This window comes from Lepisosteus oculatus, chromosome 14, assembly GCF_040954835.1.
Source record: "Lepisosteus oculatus isolate fLepOcu1 chromosome 14, fLepOcu1.hap2, whole genome shotgun sequence".
Taxonomy (NCBI): Eukaryota; Metazoa; Chordata; class Actinopteri; order Semionotiformes; family Lepisosteidae; genus Lepisosteus; species Lepisosteus oculatus.
Genome location: NC_090709.1, coordinates 17400354 through 17417231, shown reverse-complemented (window position 1 = coordinate 17417231; position 16878 = coordinate 17400354). Strand labels below are relative to the sequence as shown.

The 16878-nt window shown below is 51.4% G+C and overlaps 1 protein-coding gene and 1 non-coding gene across 2 annotated transcripts in view; both read left to right on the top strand.

The window, feature by feature from the left end:
- The window catches only part of LOC138242792 (zinc finger protein 271-like), a 781993-nt gene that overhangs the window by 417673 nt on the left and 347442 nt on the right, over nucleotides 1-16878 (top strand). The window lies entirely within an intron of this gene.
- Nucleotides 8527-8598, top strand: trnae-uuc (transfer RNA glutamic acid (anticodon UUC)). Its single transcript has one exon. It is a non-coding gene; the product is annotated as a tRNA-Glu (tRNA).

Here is a 16878-nt window from a genome sequence, read left to right as displayed (position 1 = left end):
AAAAAGTTTCGTTTTTTATTGTGGTTCACTGACATTTCTGTCACAATTCTGAGGGACCCCATATAAAATTCACTTGCCGGTATAAAGACGCCGGCGAGGATAAGACAGGTATCGAGCCACCTGCGTATCTAGCGGACTTTTAAAATAAAAAAATGGCGTGTAATGTTGCGAAGGGCTACTGTTTTTTTTTAATAGTTTGTCGATTGTAAGGGACGTGGGCCGCGACAGAAATACTGGACGGGGTGGGAAAAGGTTTATTGATGGTTTATTGTACCGCAACGGTCACAATTGACTCACCAGCAAAGATGGCACCGAGGCCACATCGACTCCCTCGCGCCCTGCCTCGCACCGAAGCTCGAGCTGCGGAGCGCGACGCCAAACCGCCGGTCCACGGGCGCGGGCGCCGGACATAGACGTCATAAACCCTTCCGAGGCGCAGGAATTATAGATCACTGTAGTTTCTTCTGGACCCGGGTTAGGGACAGTGTGCCCTCCGTGAGAGTCTTCTGAGGAAGCCAGTGTCTCATGGGTGTCCAGGCTTGGTACCATCTGTCCATCACAGGACACACACACACTCACTCACACACCCTGGACAGGACACCAGTCACTCACAGGACACACACACACACTCACACTCACACACACTCACACACACACACCCTGAACAGGACACCAGTCCCTCACAGGACACACACACACAACCTGGATAGGACACCAGTCCCTCACAGGACACTCAGACACACACTCACACACCCTGGACAGGAACCAGTCACTCACAGGACACACACACACACACATACACACACACACACTCACACTCACACTCACACACACACACACTCACACACACACACACACACACACACTCACACACTCACACACCCTGAACAGGACACCAGTCCCTCACAGGACACACACACACAACCTGGATAGGACACCAGTCCCTCACAGGACACTCAGACACACACTCACACACCCTGGACAGGAACCAGTCCATCACATGACAAACACACACTCACTCACACACCCTGGACAGGACAGCACTCCATCACAGGACACACACACACCAGGGCCAGTTTTCCCAGAAGCCAATTAGCCCAAAAGCCTGGGTGAGCTCCTCCAGTCAGTACAGGGGGCTCTACTGTACACAGAGGGTGGCAGGGGTGTGGAACAACTCCTTTGTTCGGGGCCTTGGGGCATTCGTGTTGTGAAAGGCGCTATATAAAAAAAACTGAATTGAAATTGAATTCTACAGGTTTGGGTTTTTCGGAGATCTTGTCAGAGATCTTGTCTGACGTGCCATTTCAAAAACGTAACGACACTCCTCACGTCCGAGCGCCGCCGGTCTGTGACGTAACGTATGCTTACACAACCATGACGGTTTCATCATGGACAGCACGAAAGCCCGAAAAGTGGTTGACGTTTTAATTTGGCAATGCCACGATGGATCCCAGTTTTTCTTTTTATTTTGGGGGCCAAAGACGACAAAAAAGGAAACGTCTGGAGGTGGATCGATGGTCATCTCTGCGGTTGTTCTGATGTTCTGGAAAAAACAAAACAAAAAAAAACGGCTCGCTTGCCCGGTCGTGTAGTGTTTCCACACCCCACGCAAATCAACTTCTCTTCGCCCCTGGGGGCTCGTCGCCCGCCGCACCCCTCTCACGTGATAGGGGCTTCCCCCGGCTGTGACGTACTTACCCTACCCCATTTTCCGCCAACGTCATACCGAAGGTCGCGCTTCGGGCCGCGGCGATGTTGACGGACTGTCTTGTAGCGTGAGAAGGGTTTAAATTTCGACTTAAGGAGTTGGCCATCGTTATATTTCGCGAGGTATCATACGGGGGGGAAAAGAACATTTATATTTATCAACCTACTAGTAATACTGGGTGGATGTCACGTTCCCCAAAGTTCAGTGCCTCTCTCTAATAAAGTAGAAACGCGACATTAAACTCTGTTCGAAACGGGAGAAATCACCAGGACACTATACAACTGACGTCCAGAAAAAAAAGAAAAAAAGAACTCCTATTCCCGTTTGTAATGACCCCGTCGTGTTTTTCCCGGTGTACGCTTATCTTTCGGAGACCGTTTCTCTCTGGTGTTGTTGTGCTGTTGGAATAAATGCCGAGGTGACCCTTCTGTGTGGAGTCTGCGTGTTCTCTCCAGCGGGTCGTTTCCTCCACCGCAGGGGCTGGTCTCCCAATCGTCACAGAAGTGTGTGTCGTTTTGGGTGGTGGTGGGGGGGTGCATCGGGGATACTGCGCCCCGAGGGGGTGACCTCTCACCTTACTCCGGACGATGGGAGAAGACCTGTACCTTCACGAGTCCAGGTTGTGAAAACTTCTTCTGGCAGTTCAAAACGTTTCGAAGGGACTACAGCGCTACCCTGTTTTCCATTTCTATCGTGTATTATTATACAGTCATAAGTATCTGTACTGATCACAGAGTCCCCCTCTCACTGCCAGGACTGAAGCCCAGTGCAGCACGAATAATAATAATAATTAATAAGTCTGGACCCTCCACTCAGAGCTCCTCCCAGGTCAGGGAGATCCCCTCCAGTCCCCCCAGTGTGCAGCCTCCACCTGGATGATGCTCCAGTCCGCTCAGCACACAGCAGCTCTCAGTGGGGAGGAGAGCAGAGGAATGGAGCCAGTTCAGAGAGGGGGGTGATACGGAGGCCATGATGGGTCAAGACTAGGGGGGGAATCAGGCCAGGACACTGGGATAACACCCCTACTCTTCTCCAGAAACACCCCGGGATTGTTAACAAGCACAGAGAGTCAGGACCTCGGTTTTACGTCTCATCCGAAGGACGGCGCCTGTTTACAGTCCAGTGTCCCCCGTCACTATACTGGGGCATCAGGACCCACACAGTCTGCAGGGTGAGAGCGCCCCCTGCTGGCCCTACTCACACCTCTCCCAGCAGCAGCCTTGGGGGGGGGGGAGGGAAAAAACCAAAAGCTAAACAGATTTTTTTAAAAAAATGTTTATTGATGCTTAACAAAAGGTCATCAGTCCAGTCTGGGGCCCCTCAGCTTCAGTCCAGACCAGTCTGGGGCCCCTCAGCTTCAGTCCAGTCTGGGGCCCCTCAGCATCGGTCCAGCACAGTCTGGGGTCCCTCAGCTTCGGTCCAGTCTGGAGTCCCTCAGCTTCGGTCCAGCACAGACTGGGGTCCCTCAGCTTCGGTCCAGTCTGGGGTCCCTCAGCTTCGGTCCAGACTGGGGTCCCTAAGCTTCAGTCCAGTCCAGTCTGGTGTCCCTCAGCTCCAGTGCTGTCCAGTCTGGGGTCCTTCAGCTTCAGACCAGCACAGTCTGGGGTCCCTCAGCTTCGGTCCAGCACAGTCTGGGGTCCCTCAGCTTCGGTCCAGCATAGACTGGGGTCCCTCAGCTTCGGTCCAGCACAGTCTGGGGTCCCTCAGCTTCAGTCCAGACTGGGGTCCCTCAGCTTCGGTCCAGCACAGTCTGGTGTCCCTCAGCTCCTGTCCAGTCCAGTCTGGGGTCCCTCAGCTTCGGTCCAGCACAGTCTGGGGTCCCTCAGCTTCGGTCCAGTCCAATTCAGTCCAGTCCAGTCCAGTCCAGATCTTAGCAGGCACAGAACCAGGAAAGGAACCTGGAAAGAATATTGTTATTGCAGGTGTGAGGGACACAGACACAGACGTCACCATGACATCAAACAGCAAGAGGAGACTTCTCCTTGAATCACAGACACGACCGGGCGGCGCCCCCCTGTCTGCTCACCTGCACCTCCTCTTCCTCTTCTTGTCCTTCCCGGCAGCCTGCTCCTCCTCTCCCTCGCTCTTCCTCTCCTGACCCACGGTCTCCGCCGCCTCCATCGGCTCGTCCTGATCATCTGTCTCCACCGACACGCAGCTCAGGGAGTTTAAAAAGACGCACCAGCGCTTCTGAAGCAGAGACAGGAGAGTCACGTTAAGAGTCGGACTGGACACTCCAGTACATGAACACTGCACTGGGAGAGAGGGGTTGATACAGACACACTGACTGGACACTCCAGGACATGAACACTGCACTGAGAGAGAGAGGGGTTCATACACACACACTGACTGGACACTCCAGTACATGAACACTGCACTGAGAGAGAGAGGGGTTCATACAGACACACTGACTGGACACTGGACAGGAGTAAAGAGAGGATCAGAGCATTACCCACCTTCTTTTTCTTCTGTCTCACAGGAGGTGGTGATTGGACCTCCTCCAGTTGGAGTCCGAGGAGGGAGAGAGGGGGCAGGAGAGGGACAGCACAGGGAGAGAAAGAGAGAGACAGGTGAGTCAAGTGTCCCAAGAGTACAGAGACTCTGCTGAGATCACACTCGCAGTGAGTGACACCGACACTAACCAGCCTCAGGACAGCACTGCTAGAGCACCACAACCCAGACTCAACCACATCACAGCACAGATCAAATAGCAATATCTCACACATTGGGACACACACACACAAACACAACATAAACTGGAATGCTACAGAACCTTAAACAGACAATACACACTAGCTGAATATTTGACCAAAATAAAAAATAACAAACAGAAACAGACCCTGACGAAGTACAGGCTCAGTGACCACAACTTGGCCATAGAAACTGGGCGACACAGGCAGACCTGGCTGCCCAGAGAGGACAGGCTGTGCTCCCACTGCCAGCGGGGAGAAATAGAGACAGAGGTGCACTTCCTACTGCACTGTGACAGATACTCTAGGATTAGAGAAACATTCTTCCCGAAATTCAGAAATCTAATCCCAGAGTTCCCACACCTGCCAGAATCACAACGGGTCCCAATCCTACTGGGAGAGGGAGGAGGGAACTCAGTTGATCTGGCAGCCCAGTATGTGATCTTCTGTCACAGCCTGAGGAACAGTGAGTCTGTCTCCCAATAATGCTCCAGCCGCCTACAGTATATGTCAATATTTTATAATACGTCTTTGTTGTAAATGTCTGTAACATGTCTGCTTTACGCAGAGAGTGGCGGGGGTTGGATGTCAAGGCCTGACGATACCGCATTACGCAGAGAGTGGAGGGGTGGGATGTCAGGGCCTGACGACACTGCTTTATGCAGAGAATGGAGGAGTGGGTGTCAGGGCCATATGACACTTCTTTATTCAGAGAGTGGAGGGGGTGGGATGTCAGGGCTAGATGACACTGCTTTACACAGAGAGTGGAGAGGTGGGTGTCAAGGCTATACGACAGTGCTTTCCGCAGAGAGTGATGGGGCTAGGATGTCAGGGCCATATGACAGTGCTTTACACAGAGAGTGGTGGGGGTGGGATGTCAGGGCTTGACAACACTGCTTTATGCAGAGAGTGGAGGGGTGGGATGTCAGGGCTATATGACAGTGCTTTCGGCAGAGAGTGGTGGGGGTGTGATGTCAGGGCCATACGACACTTCTTTACGCAGGGAGTGGCAGGGGTGGGATGTCAGGCCTGACGATACTTATTTACGCAGAGAGTGGCAGGGGTGGGATGTCAGGGCCTGAAGATACTGCTTTTCTCAGAGAGCGGAGGAGGTGGGATACGACCTCTCAGTGGGGCCAGCAGGGGGCACTCACCCTGCGGTCTGTGTGGGTCTTAATGCCCCAGTGTAGAGACGGGGGACACAATCTGGCCCACCAGCGACGAGCAGGTTACCAGATCTAGACAAAGGGAGCAACTCTTAGTCGTATGAGCTTAGTCACACATCGCAGCGATTAAAAAAACAAAACAAACATATTATGTCTGTTACTAACGACTTTTTTTTCCTACATTGAAAGTCACTTTCCCGGGTGATTTTCTAGCACGACTGGGGCTCTTCATTTCTCCTCTGTGTCTCATTGCGGGCGGATTTGAAACAGACCACAGAAGGTGGTCACACACTATCTTATTATTTAGAGACAGGCTCACTGTCTGTATCTCAGGCTGGGACAGTAAATCACACTGTATTATTATTATTAATATTATTGAGAGTCTGGCTCACTGTTCCCCAGGCTGGGACAGGAGATCACATACTGTATTATTATTGATTGACAGGCTCACTGTTCCTCACGCTGGGACAGGAGATCACACACTGTATTATTATTGAGAGACAGGCTCACTGTCTGTTCCTCACACTGGGACAGAGGATCCCACACTGTATTATTATTATTGAGAGACAGGCTTACTCTCTGTTCCTCAAGCTGAGACAGAGGATCACACACTGTATTATTATTATAGAGAGACAGGCTCACTGTTCCTCAGAGTTGGACAGGAGATCCCACACTGAATTATTATTATTGAGAGACAGGCTCACTGTCTGTTCCTCAGGCTGGGACAGAGGATCACACACTGTATTATTATTATAGAGAGACAGGCTCACTGTATGTTCCCCAGGCTGGGTCAGGAGATCACACAGTATTATTATAATTATTGAGAGACAGTCTCACTGTCTGTTCCTCAGTCTGGGACAGGAGATTACACACTGTATTATTATTATTGAGAGACAGGCTCACTGTCTGTTCCCCAGGCTGGGACAGGAGATAACACTGTATTATTATTGAGAGACAAACTCACTGTCTGTTCCTCAGGCTGGGACAGTAGGTCACAATGTATTATTATTATTGAGAGTCTGGCTCACTGTTCCCCAGGCTGGGACAGGAGATCCCACACTGTATTATTATTATTTAGAGACAGACTCACTGTCTTTTCCTCGGTCTGGGACAGATGGTCACACACTGTATTATTATTGAGACAGGCTCACTGTCTGTTCCTCAGGCTGGGACAGGAGATCACACACTGTATTATTATTATTGAGAGAGAGGCTTACTCTCTGTTCCTCAGGGGGAGACAGGAATTCACACTGTATTATTATTATTGAGAGACAGACTCACTATCTTTTCCTCAGTCTGGGACAGTTGGTCACATACTGTATTATTATTATTGAGAGACAGTCTCACTGTTCCTCATGCTGGGACAGTAGATCACACTGTATTATTATTACTGAGAGTCTGGCTCACTGTTCCCCTGGCTGGGACAGGAGATCACACACTGTATTATTATTATTGAGAGACAGGCTTACTCTCTGTTCCACAGGCTGAGACAGGACATCACATATTGTATTATTATTATTGATTGACAGGCTCACTGTTCCTCAGGCTGGGACAGGAGATAACACACTGTATTATTATTACTGAGAGACGGGCTCACTGTCTGTTCCTCTGGCTGGGACAGGAGATCACACATTGGCTTGTTATTGAGAGGCAGGCTCACTGTCTGTTCCTCAGGCTGGGACAGGAGGACATACACTGTATTATTATTATTGAGAGACAGTCTCACTGTCTGTTCCTCAGGCTGGAGCAGGAGATCACATACTGTAATATTATTATTGATTGACAGGCACACTGTTCCTCAGGCTGGGACAGGAGATTGCACCCTGTATTATTATTATTGACAGATAGGCACACTGTGTCGTCGTTTGGGCTGGGACAGGAGATCACACACTGTATTATTATTACTGAGAGAGAGGCTCACTGTCTGTTCCTCAGGCTGGGACAGGAGATCACACACTGTATTATTAGTATTGAGAGACAGGCTCTCTGTCTGTTCCTCAGGCTGGGACAAGAGATCACACACTGTATTATTATTATTGTGAAACAGGCTCACTGTTCCCCAGGCTGGGACAGGAGATCCCACACTATATTATTATTATTATTATTATTATTATTATTATTGAGAGACATGCTCACTGTTTGTTCCTCAGACTGGGACAGGACATCCCACACTGTATTACTATTATTGACAGATAGGCTCACTGTGTCTTCGCTTGGGCTTGAACAGGAGATCACACACTGGACGCGGAGCCGATCATTTGCAATTGGGCTGTGCCGACAGACCAGGACGAGCTCTGTCGGCTCAAAAGCAGCGCAGGACCTGCAAGAACAACAGAAAGATTAGCATCCAGCGGGGGCTTCTTAGTGAGCCCAAGATCTCATCAAGAATCGGCTCCAGCAACAGGGCTGGGCGCATTGTTCCATTCTCCGACCACTCTCGGTGTAAACAAGTCCCTCCTGGTCTCTGCTTGAATTGCACTTTCCTGCGTTTGCTTTGGTGTAACTGGCTTCCCCTGCATGGGCGAATGTGTAGAAGATCCTTAGTAAGTCATTGAAGAAAACCGAGAAGAGGTCGGAGTGGCCTCTGTCGTTCATCAACAATCCAGTCAGGCAGTACTCCTCTGTAAAGCGCCGCTCGTTCACATCGATTGGCTTTTTTTTGCCTTCATTCGTACAAGTAGTAAAAGCAGACGCCCCTATTCTGCCGTGACTCGGTTGCGGCTACAACGCAAAGTACTGACCACTATACGATCACGGCGAGTTACCGAGACACACGTGGCAGGGAGGAAAAGGCTGTGCTCTCTTCGTGTGACATAATTCGGAAAAGTCCTGACGTTGCATTTCAACTGAGCCCCAGTATACATCGACCCTTCGACACTCTGAGTGACAACTCTCTTGCGTGTTTTCTCATATTTATGTAGTTTGCTTGCATGATGCCCGGAACAGGGTGGGTTGTGTGTGCTCCCATATGGTCTAGCGGTTAGGATTCCTGGTTTTCACCCAGGCGGCCCGGGTTCGACTCCCGGTATGGGAACGTGTCCATTTTGCCTCCTGCTTTCCAAAAGATCAGGACCGTGTACGAAAGAGCCGCATTAAAACTACTCGAACGTGCAAAACGTGCGAGAAGAGGGGGCGCTTGTTTCCAACCGAAACTTCTCGCGTGTGAGACGAGCTGATCATCGCTGTGGGAGGGTTACTCTGGTAGACAGGGCTGACCTTCGGCAATAGGATTTATACTCTCCAAGATGATATTTGCACTTTCTGGAGAGGCGATTTTCTCCACTTCAGTAGCCCGATTTCGTCGATTGCGTGGAGAGGGCTGTAGAATGTGGCGCCGCCTTTCCTGCTCCGTCCATGACAGGCGTGCTGGTCTCTGGAGAGAGAGCATGGTCCATCAGCGCACTCCAATAAAGGCACTGGAACCAGCTGAATCGCATTGGCGAAGCTCAGCACTGGGCCGCTGGGCACAGTTTACCATCGTTTCCGTAGGTTAGTGGTTATCATGTTCGCCTCCCACGCGAAAAGTCCCCTGTTCGAAACCAGGTGGAAACAGACTTCTTTTGTCACCACGCTGTGATCGAACAGACCCACTCACCTCTTAGTGTGGCGGGATCTGCACAGTGCAGGTCGCAGCGCATCCTGCTTTCACTTCAATGCGCGTCCTGATGTACCCCGGTCTCCCGCGTGACAGGTGGGGACAGGTGACAGGTCCTATACTAACGAGGAAGACATCGCTCTCTCCGACCCCCAGCATCGTGTCCCAACCCACCGTGCTGGAAGCCGACGCGTGCTGTGATTCCTTTACGGAGCAGAAATGACAACCGAGGAGCCGAGAGATCATTTCAGCATTTCGCGTCTGAACGGAAAACACAAACGACCAACTCGGAATGACTTGCCTTTGACGCTTTTCAAAGCGTTCTTTGTGCACGATGACTGCGCCGCCTAGCAGATACAAATGGGTTGTACAACTTTGAACTAGCAAATGGAAGAGGGCTGAAGTAAGAGACAAGATGTAAAAAGGGTTAACTTAAGTCAATTCTGCCTGAAAATTAGACTTCTAAGCAACAGGGGTTTATGGCAGGAAAGGGGGTTAACTGATAAGGATTCCAGATGCGAGGGGGCATAATCTTAAACTGACCATTTGGCCAGGGTCTCTTAACTGGCCAAATACCACGACCCCCCCCTTACCATAACACCGAATGATGTCTGAAGCAGCAAGGAAGGACTATATAACCTGAAAGTTTGTACCGGCACATCGAAGAATACTTCGGTTTTGTTGTTTCTTGCGGGAAAAAAGTCCCGACTCTCTCTGATCGATTGGGAAATCTCTGCTCCCTGCGAGAATCGCCTGAGATGACGGAGTAAATGTGAGTTCCTGAATTCCTCTGGCCCAGGGAAGACACCGGTGTATGTAATGGGTGGTTTGCTGTAAGCCCAGAATTTGGTCTGGCAGGCGGTCCGCGGTATTGTGTACAGGCGTTCGAAGCTGGTGTAGGCATCCCACACTGACAGATGAAGAAACTGAGTCTCTTTAGTCTGAAGGGAGTGTCTCACACTGACAGGCCGGAGGAACTGAGTCTCTTTAGTCTGAAGGGAGTGTCTCACACTGACAGATTGAAGAAACTGAGTCTCTTTAGTCTGAAGGGAGTGTCTCACACTGACAGGCCGGAGGAACTGAGTCTCTTTAGTCTGAAGGGAGTGTCTCACACTGACAGATTGAAGAAACTGAGTCTCTTTAGTCTGAAAGGAGTGAACCCAGGTGCCCTGTGCTGAGCCAGGATCAGGGTGGAGTGGCGATTGCCATGATCCGGCGAGCACAAAGCTTCATCAGCTGCCCTTTGCCACAGGAGGTAAGAGGATGTCCAGTGATGACGGGCTTCCCTGTCCGTCGTGGCAGTGAACAGGTCCTGGTTACAGGATCTCTAAAAAAGGAAATAAAGACTGAAATCAGATCCGACCCACCATGCTGCCATGGCAACGGTGCACTGCCCAGTGAAAGTGGCAGCCTGTCCCTGGACTGTGGGTGGAAACTGGAGCACCTGGAGGAAACCCCCACAGACCAGGGAGAGAACATGCAAACTCCACACAGACAGCACCCACAGCCCAGGTCCAGCACTGTGAAGCATGCCCGACGATGCGGAAGGGCTTTTACAAATGAGTGTGTAACTCACACTGGTGCCCAGGATGGCCTGCTACCGGATCGCAACCTAATTTTCTTAATGCAGTTTGTTCGAAGCGGTTTGCAGGAGCTGGAGGTGAGGACTGAGCTGGGGTCCAGGGTGCGAGAGTGACTGCTGATGTCGTGTGTGTGTGTGTGTGTGTGTGTGTGTGTGTGTGTGTGTGTCTGGATCATTGTGAGCGCCGTCAGGTTTGTGTATTTGTTTAAACAAGAGGACGTGTCTGTGCGGGTCTGACTCTGTGTGAAGGTGCATCTCTAACTGTGTGCGCGCTGGCCTGTCTATCTCTCTACACTGCATGAGGGGCTAAATCTGCCTCCGAGAACCCAACTTTTCAGAAGAAAAATCTATGAAAAGGCACGGCCTGGCCCTCTTCTCTTGCTCTCGACGTACAACACACTGGGGGATGAAGCTGGTGTCTTCAGCTGTAACCCTAGCTATTTATGCAAACAGCTCTTTTATGAAAAGCAGCTCTAGGCCTAGACAGGAGGAACAGATAAAACAAATCTTGGATTTATGGCTTATTCAAAGCAGACTGAGCGCTGCTATACTGTATGTAGGAGCCAGAGATGAAGAATGAGCTATTTAAGGAAATCAGGAGAGTGAGAGAGGGAGTGTGTGTTTTTCCTCCCAAAAGAGAAGGCTTGTGGTTCATTTGCTTTTCTGCACAGGCTGCCAACGTGAGTACGTGTTGGGTTCTTGGTTTGAATGCTCGAGTTGTCAGGCTGGCGTTTTTTGTTCCTGTTGGAGCCCATAATTGTGAACAAGGCACTTGAGGACGTCTCTGTGCGGGTGTGCATTTGTAATGACGTGTGTGTGCCTCTCTGTTTCAGTATAAACAATGCATTTAAGAAATTCAGCCTTTTCATGTTCCTAATATTCTTTCCTTCTCGACAATAATAACTAAGGTGGCTGCTGGAAGAGGTGTTAATGGGGCCAGCAGGGGGTGCTCACCCTGCGGTCTGTGTGGGTCCTAATGCCCCAGTATAGTGATGGGGACACTGGACTGTAAACTGGCGCCGTCCTTCGGATGAGACGTAAAACCGAGGTCCTGACTCTCTGTGGTCATTAAAAATCCCAGGGTGTTTCTCGAAAAGAGTAGGGGTTTTACCCCAGTGTCCAGGCCAAATTTCCCATTGACCCTTACCAATCATGGCCTCCTAATAACCCCCATTTATGAATTGGCTTCATTACTCTGCTCTCCTCCCCACTGATAGCTGGTGTGTGGGGAGCGTTCTGGCGCACTATGGCTGCCGTCGCATCATCCAGGTGGATGCTGCACATTGGTGGTGGTGGAGGGGAGTCCCCATGTCCTGCAAAGCGTTTTGAGTGGAGTGTCCAGAAAAGCACTATATAAGTGTAAGCAATTATTATTCATTATAATGTAATAAGTCCATTATTTCTCACCCCTCCATTGCAAGGCATACACAACACAAACACCAGGAACAATTTTCTCAGAAGCCAGTTAACCTCCCAGAAGAAATAAAAGGTGTTAAAAGTAAGTATCACCTTTAGGTGAGGACAGACTGGATCAAACAAAAACAACATTTGAAGTGAATTGCAAATGTATTGAGTTGTGATGCAACTGTAACTTGAACCTAACATGACTGGGGCGTGCATTTTTGAAATTGCATTTTCACAGCTGAAATACAAAATGAAGCTGATCGCAGTCCAAACTCAAGGTATTGTTGTAAAACTAAATATTCAACATGTTTCTACCTGTCCCTTTTCAGCTCACTCAGAAGTCCACAGCCTGCAGCCTGGTGCCTCTCTGTCTCCCCCCTCCACACTGCTGGTCCAGTGGAGGTGCTGTTTGATCCTGCACGATCTGTCCAGAATCGTATAGTCTTACTGAGCAGCGCAGGGCTCCCTGGCCCCAGGTACGAACAGTGAGTGTCAGTGCAGAACAGCTCTCTGACACTCCGCTCCCTCACTCCAGCTGATCAGGGCAACTACACAGTGAGGGACCTTAATGGAAGCAGTATCAGCACTGTGATCGTCACTGTGGGTGGTGAGCAGGTCTACAGTAGGATCACTAGAGGGCTCTATATTCTTGACAGAGTGTGTTCTTATATCATCCTCTGTCCTGATTGTCTTTCAGCTCACAGAGACAATGTCACCCTGCAGCCTGAAGCCTCTCTGTCTGTCCCTCTGTTCACTGGAGAGCCAGTGGAGGTGCTGTTTGATCCTGCAGGAGGTGGAAACTGGACCTCAGTGTGTTCTGTCCAGAACAGCACAGCCAGCTGTGTCCCCCAGTACAGTTTTTATTTTATTTTTGATGATTAGCCATATGTTGATTACAATATTGTACATAATGTATAATTTGAACTCGATATTTTTCAGGAGTGAATGATTGTATATTTTCAGAATAAATTTCGAAACCAATTATTGTCCCTCGATCTGTCTCTCTCTCGTCCTGCTGTCTGTCTGTCCCTGCCTCTCTGTCTCTCTCTCTTTCAGCCCCGTCTGTCAGTCTGTCTGTCCTTCTCTCTCCTTCCTCTCTCTCTCTCCTTCCGCTCTCTCTCTCGGTTTGTTTGTCCCTCAATCTCAATCTTTCTCTTTGCCTGCTGTCTTTCTGTGCCTTCATCTTTGTGTCTCTCTCTCCTTCCTTTCTGTCTGTCTCTCTGTCTGTCCTGCGTTGTCCCAGCTGGGCCTGTCTCCCCGGCTCTCTGCCTTCAGCTCTGTTCGCCGATGTCCCACCAGCCCGTCTCTCTCTCAGCCTGTCTCTTGACTTGCAGGAGGAAGAGGAGGTGGAGACAGCTCCTCCGGCAGGAGAGAGGAAGAAGGTCAGTGCTGGTCCCACCCTGCCTCCTGTCCTGTCTGTGGTGGAGTTTCGCCATCTTGTCTGTCTTGTCAGCCCTGTCTGTCAGTGTCTCTCCCCTCCTCCTCTCTGTGCTGTGGTGTCCAGTCAGTGTGTCTCTCTCCTCCTCCTCTCTGTCCTGTGGTGTCCAGGCAGTGTGTCTCTCTCCTCCTCCTCTTCTCTGTCCTATGGTGTACAGTGGGTCAGTATTAGTGGGCTACACCCAGGCTCACTCACTGCGAGTGTGATCTCAGCAGAGTCTCTGTACTCTTGGGACACTTGACTCACCTGTCTCTCTCTTTCTCTCCCTGTGCTGTCCCTCTCCTGCCCCCTCTCTCCCTCCTCGGACTCCAGCTGGAGGAGGTCCAATCACCACCTCCTGTGAGACAGAAGAAAAAGAAGGTGGGTAATGCTCTGATCCTCTCTTTACTCCTGTCCAGTGTCCAGTCAGTGTGTGTGTATGAACCCCTCTCTCTCTCAGTGCAGTGTTCATGTACTGGAGTGTCCAGTCAGTGTGTGTGTATGAACCCCTCTCTCTCTCAGTGCAGTGTTCATGTCCTGGAGTGTCCAGTCCGACTCTTAACGTGACTCTCCTGTCTCTGCTTCAGAAGTGCTGGTGCGTCTTTTTAAAGTCCCTGAGCTGCATGTCGGTGGAGACAGATGATAAGGACGAGCCGATGGAGGCGGCGGAGACCGTGTGTCAGGAGAGGAAGAGCGAGGGAGAGGAGGAGCAGGCTGCCGGGAAGGACAAGAAGAAGAAGAGGAGGTGCAGGTGAGCAGACAGGGGGACGCCGCCCGGTCGTGTCTGTGATTCAAGGAGGAGTCTCCTCTTGCTGTTTGATGTCATGGTGATGTCCGTGTCTGTGTCCCTCACACTTGCAATAACAATATTCTTTCCAGGTTCCTTTCCTGGTTCTGTGCCAGCTAGGATCTGAGTTGGTTGCCTTCCCCACCAAGGACTGGACTGGACTGGACTGGACTGGAGCTGAGGGACACCAGACTGGACTGGACCGAAGCTGAGGGACCCCAGACTGTGCTGGACCGAAGCTGAGGGACCCCAGACTGCACTGGACCGGAGCTGAGGGACCCCAGACTGTGCTGGACCGAAGCTTAGGGACCCCAGTCTGTGCTGGACCGAAGCTGAGGGACCCCAGTCTGTGCTGGGCCAAAGCTGAGGGACCCCAGTCTGTGCTGGACCGAAGCTGAGGGACTCCAGACTGTGCTGGACCAAAGCTGAGGGGCCCCAGACTGGACTGGACTGGAGCTGAGGGGCCCCAGGCTGTGCTGGACCGAAGCTGAGGGACCCCAGACTGGACTGGACCAAAGCTAAGGGACCCCAGACTGTGCTGGACTGAAGCTGAGGGACCCCAGTCTGGACCGAAGCTGAGAGACCCCAGTCTGTGCTGGACCGAAGCTGAGGGACCCCAGTCTGGACTGCACTGGAGCTGAGGGACCCCAGTCTGGACCGAAGCTGAGGGACCCCAGTCTGTGCTGGGCCGAAGCTGAGGGACACCAGTCTGTGCTGGGCCGAAGATGAGGGACCCCAGTCTGTGCTGGACCGAAGCTGAGGGACCCCAGACTGTGCTGGACCGAAGCTAAGGGACCCCAGACTGGGCTGCACTGGAGCTGAGGGACACCAGACTGGACTGGACTGCACTGGAGCTGAGGGGCCCCATACTGGACTGGACCAGAGCTGAGGGGCCCCAGACTGGACTGGACCGGAGCTGAGGGAGCCCAGATCCCAGTCTGGACTGAAGCTGAGAGACCCCAGTCTGGACTGAAGCTGAGGGACCCCAGACCCCAGTCTGGACTGAAGCTGAGGAACCCCAGACTGGACTGTGGAAAACTTTCACATTATCTCCACCTGAGTCCTCAGATCGTCTGCATGACCTTGTATTATTAAGTATTATTTTAAGGTCCTGTGATGATCGTAAGATGGGGGGGGGGGGTGTCCCTTGACATTCATCTGTATTGTAATTTTTGTTCTTTTGTTAAGCATCATTGAAATGTTTTTTAAAAAAAGCTTTTGTTTTTTTCCCTCCCCCCCCCGAAACGAACGAACAGAGTCTGTCTTTCTCTTTCATCCCGGAGAGTTTGTGGTTGATGGATTGAGGCCGAGAGCCCTCGTTGTCGGCGTGCCACCAGTTAGCGGGGCTAAAGCAGGGGGGGCATCGTGTCCAATACTCCTTGAAACGAGACAGATTTCAAGCCACCTCCGTCTGAAGAGAAGGAAGTTGACCACGAACTCCAGGGTGTCCTAGGAAGCTCTTTAGCCATCGTTTGCCCAGCAGCCATCTCACCCTGCAGCTCCCAGCTAGCAGCCCCCTCCCCACTGGAGCCCAGCAGGTAGAAGCCTGGTCAGTACCTGGAGGGGAGACTCCTGGGAAAAACTGAGGTTGCTGCTGGGAGAGGTGTTAGTAGGGCCAGCAGGGGGCGCTCACCCTGCAGTCTGTGTGGGTCCTGATGCCCCAGTATAGTGACGGGGACACTGGACTGTAAACAAGCGCTGTCCTTCGGATGAGACGTCAAACCGAGGTCCTGACTCTCTGTGCTCATTAACAATCCCGGGGTGTTTCTGGAGAGGAGTAGGGGTGTTACCCCAGTGTCCTGGCCTGATTCCCCCCCTGGTCTTGACCCATCATGGCCTCCTTATCACCCCCCTCTCTGAACTGGCTCCATCCCTCTGCTCTCCTCCCCACTGAGAGCTGCTGTGTGCTGAGCGGACTGGAGCATCATCCAGGTAGGGGCTGCACACTGTGGGGGCTGGAGGGGATCACCCTGACCTGGGAAGAGCTCTGAGGGGAGGGTCCAGACTTATTAATTATTATTATTATTCGTGCTGCACTGGGCTTCAGTCCTGGCAGTGAGAGGGGGACTCTGTGATCAGTACAGATACTTATGACTGTATAATAATACACGATAGAAATGGAAAACAGGGTAGCGCTGTTATCTCTTCGAAACGTTTTGAACTGCCAGAAGAAGTTTTCACAACCCGGACTCGTGAAGGTACAGGTCTTCTCCCTTTGTCCGGAGTAAGGTGAGAGGTCACCCCCTCGGGGCGCAGTATCCCCGATGCACCCCCCCCACCACCCAAAACGACACACACTTCTGTGACGACTGGGAGACCCCGGTTTGACCAGCCCCTGCGGTGGAGGAAACGACCCGCTGGAGAGAACACGCAGACTCCACACAGAAGGGTCACCTCGGCATTTATTCCAACAGCAAAACAACACCAGAGAGAAACGGTCTCCGAAAGATAAGCGCACACCGGGAAAAACACGACAGGGTCATTACAAATGGGAATAGGAGTTATTTTTTTATTTTCCGGACGTCAGTT